Source organism: Schistocerca nitens, chromosome 1, assembly GCF_023898315.1.
Source record: "Schistocerca nitens isolate TAMUIC-IGC-003100 chromosome 1, iqSchNite1.1, whole genome shotgun sequence".
Taxonomy (NCBI): domain Eukaryota; kingdom Metazoa; phylum Arthropoda; class Insecta; order Orthoptera; family Acrididae; genus Schistocerca; species Schistocerca nitens.
Genome location: NC_064614.1, coordinates 274,000,402 through 274,005,613, shown reverse-complemented (window position 1 = coordinate 274,005,613; position 5,212 = coordinate 274,000,402).

Sequence of the window (5,212 nt, the reverse complement as noted above, 5' to 3'; positions counted from 1 at the left end):
CTCTAAATCGTCTGCGGACAGGTGTTGGTCGGTGCGGATATTTGTTGAAAAAGTGGGGTTTCTCCCAGGACCCCAATTGTGAGTGCGGAGAGTGTCAAACCATGCAGCATATAGTTGAGTGCGACGTACACGGACTTAAGGGAGGAAATCTGATGGACATACATGTGATAAGTGACCAAGCACTTTTGTGGCTGGAAACCCTGAAAATTTTATTGTAAATCATTGTTAATGTTAATTTAAATTTTTATGTTGATGTTTGTAAGTGTATCACGCTTTGCCTGTAGCTGAACGAGAAATAAATAAAAACTAGCGACAGGTACGCATTCTACGAACGATCTAGCGATGATGATCGATATTGCTGGCGCTTTCGATAATCTATGGTAGCCGTCTTTCTTTGGTCGCCTTAGGGATTAGGAGTGTCAAGGATCGCTGTACAATTGCATGAAAGGCTACCGCAGCGGGCGACATGATTCTTTAACATGCCCAAGAAAGAAAATAACGAAGACAGTAACCAATGGCTGTCCGCAGCGATCAGTGTATGAACCACAGTTTTGGGATGTAGCACTGGAGCCCATACTACACAAGTTACATGACAGCGGTAACAAAAGAGGATTGGTAGTATATACAGATGATGTGCTGTTCGTTGTTAAGTGGTGACTCCAGAATTATTATAGAAGACAAATGTAATGCGGCGCTGCACTAACTTGATGACTGGTGTCGAAGTGTTAAATTGTCACTAGCACCATAAAAAACAACGCACCTCCTGCTGAAAGGGAGCCTAGTAAGAAACCCTAAAATAAAAATAAATAATGTAACGATTAGGAGAAACACAGTAACGAGATGTCTAGGGATATTTCTGGACAAACGTCGTAGCTTTGGATATCATGTAGAGGAAGGAGACAGAAAGGCGCAAAACGTGATGAATAAAATTAAAACAATTGCAAATAGTCAATTTCGGCTTCCATTGAGAACAATCACAGCATACCACCAATCTATATTAGCATCAGCCGTAGGATATAGTGCGAGCGTTTGGGCTCATAGATTCTACGAATATGACCACTGGAACTGGAGGGTTAGAAAAAGGGGAGCCTTTTACTGGTTAAAGCAGAGCAATCAAATTGAAGTACGAAAGGTGTTTGGAGTTTAGGCCAATTCGAAAAAGCTAATAAAAGATCGCATATTACAACTTTGGCAAAATGAATGGGACATTTCAGACACAGACAGGAGAACATACGAAATAAAAATGAGATTTCTTAACCAGTCGATTGGATTAATACAATGCCTGACTGGCCACAGCTCGTATGCTACATATCTATACAAAATAAAATGACAGATGGATGATAGCTGCGCCTGCGGCAGTGTGGGCTCACCAGAACACACATTGTGAGACTGCGCGCACTATGAAGATGCGGTGGGTAATGGACGTCAGGTATTAATGATGTTGGATCCCAAAGCAGCACTAAGCAGCGAGTCGACCTGGCGCATCTTGGACGATACTGCAGCCACAGTATCCAGGAAGGCCAAGGAAGACCTCAGGAGGCACTCAACAGTAAGTCAGCATGCTGTCATCCAGTGTAGACAACATGCCCAGCAAATGGAGAGACGAAGACAGGTTGTCGACAACCGAATGAAATAGCTACCAAGAATCTACGTTGCGTTGATGAAAGTGATCATGGAAGTGTGGACTATAAGAAGCAACAGTGATGGGTGGAATTGCTTCCTACAGTGGAAACTGCTGACGTACAGCTCGATGCCCAAGGAATTCAGCAGACAATGGCTGTTGACCGGGGTAGTATGAAGCAGGATTCAGTAGCGGAAACAATTATGTACAAGTTGAATGCACGAAAATAAATGAACAAACAGAGAACAAATTCTGTATAGTTTATAGTAGTATTAGTGTTGGGTAACTGGCTAAGGGTTTTATTGTAGTTTTGTAAAGGTAGAAGTAGTTGTAGTATTTTAAAAATATTAAGTTTCAACACTAAATAGTTAAATACGAAGTAGAATCCAAAATTTTCGGGACTGGTGCTGCCATCTGGAAAGTAGGAGTAGTAGATCTTTGCACCGCTAGGTGGCAAGAGCTGCATATCTGATGAGTCAGTGTGCGGGGTGGCATTAAGCTGGGAGGAAGAGTTGCGTGTCCACAGTGATTTCCATAATACTCTGTGTTTGGTGGGTGGTGATTTTACGATGGGTACGCGATCAGCATAGACTGCATCTGATGTTCCAACCTTCTTGTCACGGGTTATCACTGGTGACGAGAGCTGGATTTACGGTTATGACCAGAGACAAAGCAACAATCATCCCAGTGCAAGAGCCCGGGCTCTCCCAGACTAAAAAAAGCGAGACAGGTGAAGAGCAAAGTGAAAAGCATGATCGTTTTCTTTGATACCAAGGGAATTGTGCACAAAGAATTCGTCCCACCCAACCAAACAGTGAATTCCGCGTACTACTGTGACGTTTTGCGATGGCCCGAACTTTGGCGTCAAGGGAATTGGCTGCTGCATCACGACAACGCGCCCTCCACACGTCCTTGCTCACCGGGACCTTACTGGCAAAAAACAACATGCGGTTGTACCCCATACACCGTACTGCTCAGATTTGGCACGTCGCGACTTTGAGCTATTTCGAAAACTGAAAGTCAAGTTGAAAGGCCGTCGGTTCGACACTCTAGAGCGGATTCAAGAATATCACTGGCGGTGATAAACACCCTCAAAGAACAGTACTTCCAGAAAACGTTTGACAGGGGCGGAAGCGCTGAGACTGGTGTGCACGTGCGGATGGGAACTACTTCGAGGGTGATGGTGACCATTAGTCCATAGGTAAAAAATGGTTCAAATGGCTCTGAGCACTATGGGACTTAACATCTGAGGTCATCAGTCCCCTAGAACTTAGAACTACTTAAACCTAACTAACCTAAGGACATCACACACATCCGTGCCTGAGGTAGGATTCGAACCTACGACCGTAGCGGTCGCACGGTTCCAGACTGAAGCGGCTAGTCCAAAGGTAAGATTTTCAATAGATGGCAGCACCAGTCCCGAAAATTTTGGATAGCACCTCGTATAAATTTATTTCTATCCAAGGAAATGTGATTTGTATGGCCTGTTTTCGCTTTTCAGATAATAGGATGTGAGTATGAAGAGCAAATAATATGGAAGGTTCCGGACTAGATCACTGAGGCTGGCAGCAGACGGACACAAAACGTGACTGGGCCGAAGACGACCGTCCCTGAGGCGGAAAAGCTGCTGTTCCCAAATCAAGACGAATGTAGAAAGCAATGCTCATGCGAAACTCTGCTTACCCTTTTCTCACGTGATATCCTGCAAGCAATGGATGGAGAGCAACAGGCAGATGGCATATTCCTATATTTGCGGTGCCCCATTCCAGACGTTGACGAAGGTCCAAGTATGCGGGTTAGATTCCTAGATATTTGAGTGGCTCGAAGACTTTTCAAGTAATAGAAGCCAGTATACTGCCCCCGACAACGAGTGTTCGTCAGAGACAAGAATATAGTCAGGAGTGCCCCAGTGAAGTGTGGCAGGACCGCTCTTATTCCCTTTATACATAAATGATCTTATTGACAGAGTGATCAGCAATTTACGGCTGTTTGGTGATGACGATGTGGTACTGTAACGTCGAAATTGCAGATACAATACTTTCTGCACCATCCAAAATTTTCGCCATTTAATATCCGCTGATAACTTGTACTGCATTTCTGAATCTGTAAGCTTTATTACAAAAACTATATTTAATACGTAATCGATGTAATAGTGTATTCATTTATGACTGTGTATAATTGATTGTAATCATAATGAAAATATCGTAAATTGCTGGGTAATGGCCAAGGGAACTTCATTTAAATGTATCGATAGCAACGACGAAATCACAGCAGCTCTGATGTTTATCTTTGCGTACGGAGAGTCTCGGTTGCGTTGCGAGCAGAGAGGAAGCAGAGCAGCTTGTGTGATGAAAGAATGCGGAAGTGTTTGTTGGCCGCTCCCACATACGCGAGCCCGCATCTCGTGGTCGTGCGGTAGCGTTCTCGCTTCCCACGCCCGGGTTCCCGGGTTCGATTCCCGGCGGGGTCAGGGATTTTCTCTGCTTCGTGATGGCTGGGTGTTGTGTGCTGTCCTTAGGTTAGTTAGGTTTACGTAGTTCTAAGTTCTAGGGGACTGATGACCATAGATGTTAAGTCCCATAGTGCTCAGAGCCATTTTGAACCCACATACGCGGTGTGGAGCTATGCTTACGCCACTGTAGGCACACCTGATTCGTTAATCCGCAAGTATGAGAGCACGCCATGAGTGGACAGGCGGAGGAAGCTGCAGTTCTAACTATTGCCTGCACACAATTATCCGTGGATCTAGAGACGACTCGGGTTTCTCAAACTGCAGCAGCAGGAACAGCGCAAGAGCAGCTCACCATTGTCGTCGGCTACATTCTTCGATGCCCGCACAGCTACAACGACTTTAACTGAAAGATATAGTAAGGTAGAGGCTTTATCCAGTTCCATTTCTTTCACAAAATATGAGTAACCTGAATAATAACTTGCAATAGTTAAAACTTGTAGGGCACCTGTGTTGTCATTGTCCTCAGACATGATTATCAGGGAAGGTCCCTTTCCTTTCCATGCAATCACCGAGTGTAGTAAGAATATGAAAACTTATTAACTATTTACTGCCAGTTTTGTGTCGTTGCTAATGACCAGTTTCAGTCTAAATTCTGTGCCTCAGTAACTGTTCATTCTTGTATTTCATAATAGAGGCTTAACTAATTTGCAATTTTGAGTAATAACTTTAAAATTAACGTAAAATTTCACTGTCAAAACTAATAACTAAAGGTACTACACAAACTAAGAATGCGCAATTTCATTTATTCTGTATTTAGCTTAGCGTGTGACTTCTGCTGGCTTGGTATCTATTTTACTGTCGTTATTTTAAAAATAAAATTAGTTGCTCATTTGCTTAAAGTAAATTCAGTCCAATCTTCCCATAATCAAAAGTAAATTGCTTGCTCTTTTCTACATTTTGCATTATGTTACACTGAGGTTACTGAAAGTCACTTTTTTTACATAACAAAGTTTACATAACGCCATTTATTTAACCAGTAACTGCATTTACTTTACTTTCAAATTTTAGTATTTCAGAATAAGCTTCCTGATTCACTTTTTTTACATAACAAAGTTTACATAACGCCATTTATTTAACCA